Here is a 15,547-nt window from a genome sequence, read left to right on the forward strand (position 1 = left end):
TCCTGTTCTTTTAGATTTGCACATTTACTTATTTTCATTAGAGTTTTATAGATAATAGTAATAATAATAATAATTATTATTATTCAAATATATATTTAATGTATCATAAAATTGTAGGTTTGTTTTCGTACCAACCAATTCGAGCTCCATAAGCAAAACTCATATTAATTCTTGTTTAAACGACGTTATTATTAGGCGGAGCTCATGTTCGAGTTCATTTACACAATTATACTTGACTCGATTGATTATTTTAAGAAATCGGTATTAAATAGTTCATGAGCAACATGTTTTGTTTAGTTGCTACTTGCCTAATTTGATTGTCAATGTCTCTTAATTTTAAGTAAATTATGTATCCTATATAAAAAAAAGCTATTTAAAGAGTTAATTTCAGTAGAAAATCTAATTCAAATTTACATCTTACCTATTAAAAATATGATAACTAATATAAAATTTTACTATAAGTGATCATATTATTTTCACCATTTTTTTTGGATAGCAAACTTTATTACGATTCTTTTTTCGGTAATTATGTTCGTTAGAAAAGAGAATGCCAAAAGTGAAAGATTCCTTTTCGTATTTATACAGAAAGTCATGATTTTCTTTTAATTTAATAACACACTGGGATATTCAGCCTTTGCAGTTTGCACCCTTAGTTTATTTATTAAACTAGATTTTATCCCTCGTATTACGGGGTCGTTTTATATTATTCGTTTTATATTTATATATGTATATTTGGATTTTAATTTTATTTATTGTAAGAAAGTTAATAATTAATATACTTGAGGTTGGATGATAAAAGGGTTTCATAAATAAATGATATGTTATAATCCTGTTTAAAAGTTATATGGGTTTGGTGATACTCATTACCCGTTTATTTTATTTATTATAAAATTGTTTATTAATTATAAATAATATCCTTTTTTAAAATACATAGGATATTAATTTTTAGTATAATCCTATTTTATAGGATTTTCATATCAAATATTTGATGAGATTATTTTTAAATATAATGAGATGTTATAACCCGTTTAAGAGCTGGGTTTGGTGAGACGTTTATCCGTGAATTCGGGTCAAATGAATGAGAAACCTTCATTTATAAATAAAGCAATCTGATGGCTTGTGAGAATGGTTGTTTTACATTTTTTGTTTTTTAATATTTATTTATTGGATTTTAATTTTCTTTATTGTAAGAAAGTTAATAATATACTTAGGGTTTGATGATAAAGGGTTTCGTAAATAAATAATATATTATAACCCGTTTTAAAGCTATCTGGATTTGGTGACCCATGACCCACTTATGTTTTTTTAATATAAAATTGTTTATTAATTTCAAATAATATCTTTTTCTTTTTAAATTATATATTAAATTTTTGTATATCCTTATTTTATAGGATTTTCATATCAAATAATTGGTTATATTAATTTTTAATTTAATGAGATGTTATAACCCGTTTAAGAGCTATCTGGTTTTGGCCCAATACCCATGAATTTGGGTATATCAATGAGTGACCTCTATTTAAAAATCAAGAAATCTGGTGTCTTCCATAAAAGGGGGAGTGACCACATTGCGACACATAGGATTTTGGGTTTTCGTTTATATATATTATAGATAGATGAGTGCATATTTCGTTCAATTATATAGGGGTGGGATCTAGAGAGTACTCTTCTTAAAGAGAGAACTAGAAAACTAATAAAAACTATTTTTAACTTTTTAAAAAAAAATAATTTGCGATTTTTTCTTTCCTCCTAATAAGATGATATTGTTCCTAAAAAAAACCAGCGATGTAGTGCATATGTGCACTAATGTGTATTGCATATATACGATAGTGTTTTATTGCATATAATACAACACAAGTGCATTATACAATATATACTATTGAATATATGCTACAAACACTAATAAATTGTATTCGAAACAAGCTATCGCGTATACGTAATACAACACTAATGCACATATGCACTATATTGTTTTTTTGGTATTTTTGTATATAATATAACACTATTGCACTAATACAATACAAAAAGTTGCATATATGCTATTCAACATTATTGCACATATCAAAATACACACTAATGCACATATGCAATAAAAAAAATTCGATGTATTGCATATGTGCACTACAACGAGTTTATTTATTTATTTTATTATTTTTTTATTTTTTTTATAATTTTCGAGTAAATGGTAACATAATATAAGAATAATGGCAAAAACGAAAATTTAAAATATTTTTTTTAATTAAATTAAAAATATTTCTTTATTAGTTCTCTAGTTCTCTCTTGATCCTCTCCCTATATATATATATATATATAGAATGAAAACCCAATTGAGTTGTGAAAACCCGTAAAAACCCTATGTAACATCGTTTTTTTTTACACATGTAATATATGATGTTACATTTAATACAAAACATCGAAAAATAAAAAAAAATCATTTTGTTATTTTTTAACATTTTTTTACTAACTTTTATATATGTTTTTAGGAGAGAAAATGATATTTTTGTATTTATATTTTTTATTAACTTTAACTGTAGACCACAACACTCAAACTTTAATTAAAAACATGTGGTTGAGAATGGGTTTCTAGAGTTTTCACAACTCAAGTGGGTTTTCATTTTATACTTAGTATATAAATATATATATATATATATATATATATATATAGGGTAAGGTTCCTAAGAGAACCATTGGAAAATTGAGAACTTTGAGAATCATTTTGGACCACTAAAAAAATCCTCTAAAAAAATATTAAAAAAATTATAAAACAAACAAAACCGAAAATTTTAAAAAAGTAAAAAAACCAAAATTCTTATATCTCATTCCGGTTTCATTAAAAAAAACCGAAAATTTTTTTTTCTTTTTAATTCGTATTATACCTAAACACATATGTATACTTTCATTTAATATCTAGTTACGTAATGTACACGTATGTACATTATCATTTACCTTAAATTATACATATGTGTATAGGAAAAAAACATGTGTGTACATATTATACATATATGTATAATAAAAAAAACCGATTTTTTTCTTTTTAATTCGTATTTTACCTATACACATATGTATACTTTCATTTAATCTCTAGTTATGTAATGTACACATATGTACATTATCATTTACCTTAAATTATACATATGTGTATAGGAAAAAAACATGTGTGTACATATATGTACATATTATACATATATGTATATGTATAATTTAGCTAAACCGAGAATTTTTTTTACGTTTTTTTTAGAAACCTGGATGATAAATAAGAACTTTGGTTTTTTTCCTTTTTTGATTTTTGTGTTTTTTTTGTTTTATGATTTTTTTTATTTTTGGGTTTTTTTGTGGTCCAAAATGATTCTCATAGTTCTCAATTCCCAAAAAGTTCTCACATGATCCTGATCCTATATATATATATATGTATATATATAGGGTTAGATTAGAATAAAAACCCACTTGAGTTGTGAAAAGTTTAGAAACTCATTTTCAACCACATATTTTTAATTGAAAATTAAATCTTGTGGTACACAATTAAAGTTAATAAAAAATATAAAAGTTAATTTACATTTTCTCTCTCCTGAAAACATATATAAAAATTAGGAAAAAATGTTAAAAAATAGCAAAACAATTTTTTATTAGTTTTCGATGTTTTGTATTAAATGTTATAACATATATTACGTGAAAAAAAAACAAAAAAATAAAACGATGTTACATAGGGTTTCACGGGTTTTCATAACTTAAGTGAGTTTTCATTATATATTCTCATATATATATATATATATATAGTAATTTGAATAGCATCTCATTTAATAGAAAGAAGCTTGCTGTATAAAGTATGACACAGGATAGAAAAAATAAAAAAAATCATCAACTAAATAATTTTGACCAATGGGGAAGGCAGGAGAACAATAATAAAAACTATTGGGTAAGTTAGGATAGGATAACATCTAAGGATGTGGAAGGTCTTGGGCTCACTCCGTAAAGAGATGCCAGCATTACTCTGTTAACCATGGCGGAGGTGTAAAACCAAACACATCGTCTTATGGAAGAAACTTATTGAATCTATACACAACTCGATTAGAGCATCACCTTTACTCTCATATGCTAAACAATTTAGTTTACTGGCATTTGGAATACAACTGCATAAATGGAAAATTATATTGCATCTTCTAATATCAATACTGGTAACTTGATCAAGGGGTAAAGCTGGAAATAGTAAGTGAACTAGGTTTTTTTATTGATGTTTGGCTTAACCCATAACCTCTTATTCTTTTAAGGATGTGTTCCCGCATCTATTTGCACAATGTTTTGAAAAAATTGCTTGATGATGGATTACTATAATAGCCAAGTATAAACATGTTCATGGTCTTAGAAATAGGAAAGAGAACTCTAAGTATGATAGATGTTGTTGAGCTAATAGATATGTGCATTCTATTACACAAAGTCGACCTCTCATATGTAGAAGATGAGTGATTTTGGATTGAAGAGAGATGTGGTGTAATATTCGTTACTTTTCAAACCCGAAAATCCGACTCATTTCGAATTTTCGGCTTATGTTATAAATATATACATATATTATTTTATATCTCAGGTTCGTTTCATGTATTTTACATGTCATTCGATTTACGTTTATCGTTCATTCGTTTCTTGTTCATTTTGTTCAAATAATGAATCTACGGATTTAAAATTTCTATTTAAACGAGTTACAATAATACGTTAAACATCCAAATTATAACTTCTCATCACGTGTATTAACGCATCTGAAAGTTCGGGATCCAATTCGTAAGTTATATTTAATTTTTGAAATTAAAACAACCCGAGTTCAAGGTTTAAATTGTAAATTTATATTAATTAAGTTCATATTATAACTTACAAGATCTATGGAACTTCAGGGGTCAAAATGCAAAATCCATTTAAATTATAATATTTAATATTACCCAACCCAGCCCCCCTCTTCCCCCACCGTCCGTTTTTCCAGCTGCCGGAATCCGGTAGTCCCTAAAACCATGCCATAAGCCTCGCTTTTGACCCGCCTGTCAAGCATAACGACTTTAGACTTTGGTAATAAACACTAATCAACATATTAATTGAATTATAACATGCTAACATCCGTTCAAAAATCTGTAACAATCGCCGGATAATCGGCCTACGCATTCAACATCAATTAACGAGTGTACGTTGCAATTACAAGTATAAATAGGACCTAAACACACCTTTAAATAGGACCTAATACTCTCTATATCATTCAATTGATCCGTCAAAGTTTGTTATTCCGGCCAAACACCGTCCAGACCTTCCCGTAACAGTTAGAGGTAATTCATTTATGCATTATGATCGTTATTCATCACCAAATAAAAGCCCTAAACTAATTTGTTCGTACGTTGAACCAAATCTGAGAATTGAATGTTATGGTTTTCAAAATGGATGATGAACTTGCTAAACTATATTTATAGGTTGTTTTCCATTCCATTATCAAACTGATAAGTTAGTCTGGTGGTAAGAGCATTTGGGTTTGGGATGAGAGACCTAGGTTCGAACCCAAGTCAGCTCATCTATATTTTATTAAACTTTTTTTTAACTTTTATCTCATTTATTAAATCTAATTAATTTATTATAAATTATTTAAAAATCATAATAAATCAAATAAAATAAATTTTAATTCAAATAAAATTTTTATAAAATAAATATAAATCATATTTCACCATTTTCCATGCAAACCAACTTTCAAAATCGCTAACTCGTTAATTATAACTCGTTCGTTAATTTTAAATCATTAAACCTTAATTACTTAACTTTTCGTTAAACCGTTAAATTAGTTTAACTTCGTAAAATTTAAACCGTTTCCTTCAAATATCATATTTCTCCTATTTATGTTAAGTTATTAATAAAATAATATTTAAATAAATATATATCGCTAAACCGTTAATATTATAATATTAGATTACTTATCCATTTTGTTAACATCCTTAAATACGCTAAAGTAATTGTAAACAAGAAAGATTTAACCGTTAACTCGATATTCCAAAAAAGAATTATAATTCTCTGTTTTTTTTTGCGTTAAGTCGCTAATTAAATAATATTAAAATAATAATATAAATCTTTAAACTACCGTTAGAACTTAAATATAATATTTTGTTTTAGAATGCTAATAAGATAATGCAAATCCCTTTAAATAAATTATTCTTCAACTTTATCAATCCCGTTGGTTAGATTTTGTTCTTGTTTTTAATTATAGTTCGTGAAGTTTGATTGCTTCGGTTTTTTTAACGCACTTTCGGTTGCTTCGGTTTCGTTAGCGTGTTTTGGGTTATATTACAAGTTTATCTACGATTTTGAGGTGAGTTTCTCTAACCGCGTTTTTAAACGTTTTCATATTTTGGGGTAGCATATGTATTTGTTACATATTCAAGTATTACGATTTCGATTATAAACTACAATTCACTATATGGACTTGTGAGTTACTTGATTAGTTACTCGAATTTACTTGCACGTGGTAGCCTCAATAAGTATGATCATATGCCCCCCTTCGCACTCAGGTTGTAACGCCTGTTAATTCCGGTTTCAAGAATTAAAGCTTTTATAGTATGTAAAATTCCCGGGATTTATCCAACGTTTCTCGGAAGCCTTTATGTCATCCCGGTACGTCTAATCGCTTAACATTTCTTCCAAGTTGCATTATTATTAAATTCCAGGGGCTAGAATGAAAATATTTTATAATATAACATTAATTAAAAACCCTAAACCCCCCCTTGTTGTTGCTGTCCGATCGGCGCAAAGAGACCAGCCCCCCCTTCATTGCTTCGACTTTTTGATCGATTCCAAGCTCCTAGAAGTAGTTCAAGGTATGTACTACAATCCCTAACACTCTTTTTGTTCACCCCTAATCGTTTTGATGCTCAATTTTGCCGAAACTTTTCGTTGGACAGATTTTCGGCCAAGGTGTAATTAACCCACTTCCCGTGGATAAAAATTAGAGTTTCCGGTGTAGAAAGATTATCAGGTATGGCATTTACATCATATTAAAATTTCGTGGCCATTGGAGGTGTTTAGGTTGGTCAATCGATTTTAATTCGAAAATTAGGGTTTATCGGTTGTAGAATTGTAAATTGTTGAGTTTGATGCGTTAATCGGTTGGATGACCAACCGAATCAGTTTGCATGGCCCTAGGGGAGTCTAAGGGCTGTGGGAAAATTAATTTTTTGATGCTCGGGGCTGTTTTGGTTGGGCTTGGTTAATCGAGTCGGCGGTGCGCGAATTTTCGTTTAAATGTTAAATTGAGAGTTGTAAAAAGGAACCGTCAATCCTATCAACTCGGGTGACATAATTAGGATGAATGAAAAGATTAAAATGGGAATTTGGCCCATTTGGGGCTGATTCGTTTAACAATTTGTTTTAAGGTTTATTACGCGCGTATTCGACTCGATTTGATTACCAGCGGGCGAGTGGTGCATCATGGTTAGCCCCGACCTTAATCGTAGGGTGGATTTGGTTTATTGAAATTTGTTGGGCCTTGGGCCAAGTGTTGGGCCTTGGGCCAAGTTGTTGGGCCTTGGGCCAAGTTGTTGGGCTTGAACGGCCCATTAGGCAAGAGTGTTCTTACGGTCTAGTTTAGTAACACGTTGTGTATACTTTACAGGCCCTTGCTTGTGATTGTGCATTTAGGGATTTTCTAGCTCGTTGCAGGTGTTCGATTGATTTTAGGTGAGTTCATGATGCCCTTTTTACTCTTTTTAAATTTTGGGCTAGAATGCACACGTAAGTGTTTTCTCACTTGATGAAATGTTTTAAATTATTTTGCATAGGCTTGCTAGCATTGGTAGGCCTTGGAATGTTATAGAATGTGTGTATGTATGTATATATATATATATATATATATATATATATATATATATATATATATATTTTAGAATGGCCAATATTTGGCGAATGTTATAGTCGTCTCGACTACTGAATGTTGCGTATGCCTACTTTGTGTTTGCATGTGCCGAATGTTACGTGTTTGGGTTGTACATTTTCTCGGCCCTGAATGTTATTATTGAATGTTATATATAGATATATATATATTGATATATATAGGAATGCACGTATAGAGATACTCATACGTAAGGATGTCTATTTATTGAATGTGGTGACCTAACCGATGTATTTCCGTTTACCGTTTTAAAACTGTTGGAATGATTATTAAGACTTTTATTACTTATTTAAAAACTTGAACTCATTCAGCTTAAGCTGACTTTGTGTGCATGTTAGTGTGAGTTTCAGGTTAGGAAGAGGATGCCTTATCGCTTGGACGTGCACGAAGCTACTTGGACGGTGAAGGGCATACGGGAATTGAAGATTTTATTATTAAACATTTATTTTTAAAATTTTTTATTTAAAGATAATTATGTTGATTTTGGGCAAAATTCCCGGGTTTTGGGAACTCATTTACTTATTTACGTTTTCCGCCGAATTATACTCTATGATGCTTATTTTTATGAAAAGAATTGTTTTTAAGTTTAATTATCATTACGATTGTTATGAATGATTACCAACTATGGGGTTCCGGGGTTCGGGGCCTTACAAGTTGGTATCAGAGCCTAGGTTCGAGGGATCCGAGCATCCCCGAATGCTTGGACTCGAACTGTAAGAAAAGAGACCAGTATGCCCACCGCGAGTAGCTGCACGCCAAGAGGTAACTTTTAATTATTTAGTCGTTTCTTTAAATTTAAAAGTTTCCGGTATGTGATTAACTGTTTAAGTGTTAGATGGAAGGCTAACGAGGTTAGGGGCAGGGGGTGGTTAGGACGGGCGGGTAAAGTAAACGACTAATTACACTTGATCAACGTTATTAGCAGTTTACCTTTACCTTACATGTTCTAATTACCACTTGTACTTGACCGTGTTAAAATTCTGTCTTTGTAGGGATAAGTCATGGTTAATACTCGAGTTGCTAAGAGAGGTGGTCCTAGTGTTCGCGGTCGTGGTCGTAAGCCATGTGCCGAAGCCGAGAGAGAGAGAGAGATTCCTACTCCCCAACGGGAGGAGACCTCGATTCTTGAGGAGGGGGATAACCCCGCCTTAGATCCTGCTTTGCGCGTGGCTATCGCGGATGAGGTTTACCAAGTGCTCCATAGCACCATTCCTGAGATCGTTGCTGAGGCCATCAGGGCCATGGAGGAGTCACTGGTTGATAAGGGTTCTGATAGGGGAAGGAAGAGTAAGGAGGTGCAGGTCGAAGAGGAAGAGGAAGTGTATGTGCCGAGTGGGGATGAAGATGAGGTGCGGACTGTTAGTGTATCACCCGGTGTTGCTCGTATGGTGACTTTAAGAAGTGCGACCCCCTTCCTTCGATGGTACTAAAGACGCTTTGGCAGCGCATCATTGGGTGAGAGAGATGGAGGCCGTTCTGGGGGTTAGTAGGTGCAAGGGGGATGACATGGTCACTTATGCTACTGCCTCGTTTCGTTCCGAGGCAATATGTTGTTGGGATAATCTTGTGCAGGCTATGGGTGATCGATCGATTAGGAGGATGACATGGGATGGATTGAAGAAGTTGGTTCTCGATCAGTTTTGTCCTCCGCACGAATTGGATAAGATTGAACAAGAATTCTTGACCTTGGAGGCGGGCAGTATGACACATCGGGAGTACACCACAAAGTTCAACAAGATGGCTCACTTATGTCCCGATCTGGTTAACCCTGAGGCAAAAAGGATTAAGAAGTATGTGAAGGGCCTCCCGGTGGATATTCGTAGGGATGTGGTGACCACCGACATGAACTCCTTTCACTCGGTGGTTACCTTGGCAGGTACATTGTATGATCAGATGGAGAAGTTACCGCCGACCTAGGCTTGGAAGACTTGGAACACTAATTCGTATGATAAGCAGCCTGGGGGAAACAATTTTAGTTCGTTTGGCAAAAGGGTGAAGACTGAAACTTCTGAGTTTAGGAGGGATGCGGCATTTGGTAATTGCAAGAAATGCGGCAAACTACACAAGGGGGAGTGTAAGAGTGGGTCCGGCACCTGTTTTCGTTGCGATAAGGTTGGGCACCCCCATTACGAGTGTCCGACTCTGACTTGTTTCCGCTGTAGGGGTTCCGGTCATTTGTCATCAAACTGCCCTACCAGTAAGGTGGGGGGTTCCGGTCAGGGAACTTCCTCAAGAGGGAAGATGGAAGAGAAGCCAAAGGCCAGGGTAAGGGCCTTCAACATCTCTAAGAAGGAAGCAAAAGAGGATGCGGATATTGTTTCATGTACTTTTCCTTATTTAGCTTTCATTCCACCATTATAATTTCTTGTTCCTTTGAAGTCGTATGTGTTGACCGTGTAGCCAAGCAGTAGTGTAATATCGTCCCATGTGCTTTCTACTTGATGAGTTACAGGCGTCAGTTTTATTTGATTCGGGCGCCAGTAGGAGTTTTGTGTCTACTGTTTTCTGTTCCTCGTTGAATAAATCACCCGAGCGCGTAGTCGATGTTTTTGAGGTTGAGGTCGCCGTAGGAAAATCCGTGTCCGTGTCTAGAGCTATTCAGGGTTGTTCCATCGAGTTGTCTATGTATAGATTTCCGGTGCGATTGTATTTGATGCCGCTTGGTGGTTTCGATGTGGTGCTCGGGATGGATTGGCTCGCGAATGTTGATGCTCAGATCATTTGTGGTCAGAAAATCGTTCGACTAAGGGCCCCAGATGGGACTTAAATTACGGTCTTCGGTGATCGTAATGTTGCGACGCCGCATATTATATCTATGCTTAAGGCGGGAAAGTTGATGCAGCGGGGGTGCGGGGCGTATCTAGCGTATGCTATGAATGTGAATATTGAGGTGGCTACCGTCGGTGATGTTCCTATTGTTCGGGATTTCCCGGATGTATTTCCAGATGATTTGTCAGATGTGTCGCCGGATCGCGAGGTCGAGTTCCAGATAGACCTTGTACCGGGCGCCAAACCCGTTGCCCGAGCTCCCTACCGCCTAGCGCCGAACGAAATGAAGGAACTTATGGCTCAGTGGAAGACTTGCTCGATAAGGGCTTCATTCGACCGAGCATCTCACCTTGGGGTGCCCCCGTCCTATTCGTTAAGAAGAAGGACGGTAGCATGCGAATGTGCATTGACTACCATGAATTGAATAAGCTCACTGTTAAGAATCGGTACCCTCTCCCGAGGATCGAAGACTTATTTGATCAACTCTAAGGAGCTAGTTGGTTCTTGAAGGTCGACCTTAGGTCCGGGTATCATCAGTTGAAGATTCGGGAAGAAGATATTCTTAAGACTGCCTTCCGCACTCGTTATGGGCACTACGAATTCCTCGTGATGTCTTTCGGTTTGACCAACGCACCGGCTGCGTTCATGGATCTTATGAACCGGGTGTGTAGACCGATGCTCGATCGCTCTGTTATTGTATTCATCGATGACATCCTTGTGTATTCCAAAAGCGAATCCGATCACGCCGGTCATCTCTCGGAAGTTTTGGAAGCTCTACGAAAGAACAAGTTGTATGCAAAATTTTCTAAGTGTTCTTTCTGGTTGCGTGAGGTTCAGTTCTTGGGTCATGTTATTAACCCAAGTGGTACATTGGTTGATCCTGCAAAGGTGGAAGGCGTGAATGATTGGGAGTCTCCTAAGTCTCCATCTGAAATCCGTAGCTTTCTGGGCTTGGCGGGGTATTACCGCCGCTTTATTCCCGAATTTTCGAAAATTGTTTCTTCGCTGACCAAGTTGACTAAGAAGAATGTTAAGTTAGTTTGGGGTACTGAGCAGGAGGAGGCTTTTCTCGAGTTAAAGAATAGGTTAACGCATGCCCCGATTTTAGCTTTAACTGATGGCACCGATGATCTGGTGGTTTATTCTGATGCCTCTTATCAGGGGCTTGGGTGTGTTTTGATGCAGCGAGGTCGAGTCATCGCTTATGCCTCACGGCAGTTGAAGCCTCATGAGGCGAATTATCCTACCCATGATTTGGAGCTGGCGGCGGTGGTGTTTGCGCTTAAGTTGTGGAGACATTATTTGTACGGTGTTCCTTGCGTTATCTATACCGATCATAAGAGCTTAAAATATTTCTTCGAGCAAAAGGAACTGAATATGCGACAACGTCGATGGTTGGAGTTGATTAAGGACTACGATCTGGAGATTATGTACCATCCGGGTAAGGCTAACGTGGTAGACGACGCGTTAAGCCGGAAGGAGAGACCAAAACCTATTCATGTGAAATCCTATCAGCTTATTCTTAAACCCGATATTTTGAAACAAATAGCCAACGTTTAGAATGAGGCTTTGCAGGTGGAATGGATTATGTCAGAGCGTGTTTGGGGTCAGGAGAAATTGTTGGAAGACGTCAGTGACGGGGTGAAGTATAAGGATGGTCGTTTATGGGCACCGAAGTATGGGGGATTCAGAGATAAAATTTTGGATGAGGCACACAAGTCGCGCTATTCTATTCACCCGGGCGCGACCAAGATGTACCAAGATCTGAAGAAGAATTTTGGTGGCCTGCGATGAAGTTTGAGGTGGCTCAGTATGTGAGTAAGTGTTTGACGTGTCTACAAGTTAAGGCCGAGCATCAGAAGTCATTTGGGAAGCTTCAACCTTTAAAAATACCTGATTGGAAGTGGGAGCATCTTACTATGGATTTTGTGACTAAATTGGCTCGTACACCTAAGGGTAGTTATGACACCATTTGGGTAATTGTCGATAGGTTGACCAAGAGCGCACATTTTTTGCCGATCCGAGAGACTTTTAATTCCGAGCAGTTGGCCGATGTGTTTATTCGTGAGATCGTTTCTAGGCACGGGGTGCCGGTATCTATTGTTTCGGATAGGGATACACGTTTTACCTCCAGGTTTTGGAAAAGGTTTCACGAGGAGATGGGCACCAAACTCCTCATCAGTACTGCTTATCATCCGCAGACAGATGGTCAGTCCGAGAGGACCATTCAGACTCTCGAGGATATGTTGCGGGCTTGTGTTATCGACTTTGGTGGTAGTTGGGACCGTCACTTACCGTTGGTAGAGTTCTCGTATAATAACAGTTATCACGCCACGATTGGGATGCCACAGTTTGAGATGTTGTATGGTAGGAGGTGTAGGACTCCAGTCTGTTGGGGTTCCATTGGTTAGAAGCAGTTGGGTAGTTTGGAGGTGGTCGAGGCTACGACTGAGAAACTCGACAAGATTAAAGCGTTTATGAAGGCCGCGCATGATCGTCAGAAAGGCAAAGGCCTATTGTGTTTGGGGCTGAGGATCGGGTTATGTTAAAAGTGTCTCCTTGGAAGGGCATTATTCATTTTCGTAAGAGGGGGAAGCTCAGTCCGAGGTTTATTGGCCCGTTCCGTATATTGGCCCGAGTTGGTGAGGTAGCATATAGGCTGGAATTGCCCGAGGAGCTCGCTGGGATTCATCCTATTTTTTACGTGTCCCATCTGAGGAAATTCTTAGCGGATGAAGAGGCCCATGTGCCTCTCGATGATATTGAACTAGATAGTAAGCTGAACTACATTGAGCAACCGATTGCTATTCTTGACCGTCAGGAGAGGCGTTTGAGGAATTAGGTGGTTAGACAAGTGAAGGTGTAGTGAAGACACCGTAAGGGTTCCAAGGCCACTTGGGAGTCTGAAGACGAGATGATGAAGCATTATCAGCAGTTGTTCCTGTCGCATCGGGATTCGGGGACGAATCCCATTGTAAGGGGGGTGGACTTGTAACGCCCGTTAATTCCGGTTTCAAAAATTAAAGCTTGTATAGTATGTATAATTCCCGGGATTTATCCAACATTTCTCGGAAGCCTGTACGTCATCCCGGTACGTCTAATCGCTTAACATTTCTTCCAAGTTGCATTATTATTAAATTCCAGGGGCTAGAATGAAAATATTTTATAATATAACATTAATCAAAAACCTAAACCCCCTTGTTGTTGCTCTCCGATCGGCGCAAAGAGACCAGCCCCCCCTCATTTATTCGACTTTTTGATCGATTCCAAGCTCCTAGAAGTAGTTCAAGGTATGTACTACAATCCCCAACACTCTTTTGGTTCACCCCTAATCGTTTTGATGTTTAATTTTGCCGAAACTTTTCGTTGGACAGATTTTCGGCCAAGGTGTAATTGACCCACTTCCCGTTGATAAGAATTAGAGTTTCCAGTGTAGAAGGATTCCCAGGTATGGCATTTACATCATATTAAAATTTCGTGGCCATTGGAGGTGTTTAGATCGGTCAATCGATTTTAGTTTGAAAACTAGGGTTTATTGGGTGTAGAATTGTAAATTGTTGAGTTTGATGTGTTAATCGGTTGGGTGACCAACTGAATCAGTTTGCTTGGCCCTAGGGGAGTCTAAGGGCTGTGGGAAAATTGATTTTTTGATGCTCGGGGCTGTTTTGGTTGTGCTTGGTCAATCGAGTCGGCGGTGCACAAATTTTCGTTTAAATGTTAAATTGAGAGTTGTAAAAAGGAACCGTCAACCCTATCAACTCGGGTGACATAATTAGGATGAATGAAAAGATTAAAATGAGAATTTGGCCCATTTGGGGCTGATTCGTTTAACAATTTGTTTTAAGGTTTATTACGCGCGTATTCGACTTGATTTGAATACCGGCGGGCGAGTGGTGCATCATGGTTAACCCCGACCTTAATCGTAGGATGGGTTTGGTTTATTGAAAGTTGTTGGGCCTTGGGCCAAGTTGTTGGGCTTGAACGGCCCATTAGGCAAGAGTGTTCTTACGGTCTAGTTTAGTAACACGTTGTGTATACTTTAAAGGCTCTTGCTTGTGATTGTGCACTTAGGGATTTCCTAGCTCGTTGCAGGTGTTCGATTGATTTCAGGTGAGTTCATGATGCCTTTTTTACTCTTTTTAAATTTTGGGCTAGCATGCACACCTAAGTGTTTTCTCACTTGATGAAATGTTTTAAATTATTTTGCATAGGCTTCTTAGTATTGGTAGGCCTTGGAATGTTATAGAATGTGTGTATGTGTATATATATATATATATTTATATTTTAGAATACATAAATATATATTTGGCCAATATTTGGCGAATGTTGTAGTCGTCTCAACTATTGAATGTTGCGTATGCCTACTTTGTGTTTGCATGCGCCGAATGTTATGTGTTTGGGTTGTACGTTTTCTTGGCCCTAAATGTTATTATTGAATGTTATATATACATATTGATATATATTGGAATGCACGTATAAAGATACTCATACGTAAGGATGTCTATTTATTGAATGTGGTAACCTAACCGATGTATTTTCATTTACCGTTTTAAAACCGTTGGAATGATTATTAAGACTTTTGTTACTTATTTAAAAACTTGAACTCATTCAGCTTAAGCTGACTTTGTGTGCATGTTAGTGTGAGTTTCAGGTTAGGAAGATGATGCCTTATCGCTTGGACGTGCACGAAGCTACTTGGACGGTGAAGGGCATACGGGAATTGAAAATTTTATTATTAAACATTTATTTTTAAAAGTTTTTATTTAAAGATAATTATGTTGATTTTGGGCAAAATTCCCGGGTTTTGGGAACTCATTTACTTATTTACGTTTTCCGCCGAATTATATTCTGTGATGCTTATTTTAATGAAAAGAATTGTTT

Source organism: Bidens hawaiensis, unplaced genomic scaffold (assembly GCF_021521415.1).
Source record: "Bidens hawaiensis isolate Kalapana, Puna unplaced genomic scaffold, B.hawaiensis_p1.1 tig00077673_1, whole genome shotgun sequence".
NCBI lineage: Eukaryota > Viridiplantae > Streptophyta > Magnoliopsida > Asterales > Asteraceae > Bidens > Bidens hawaiensis.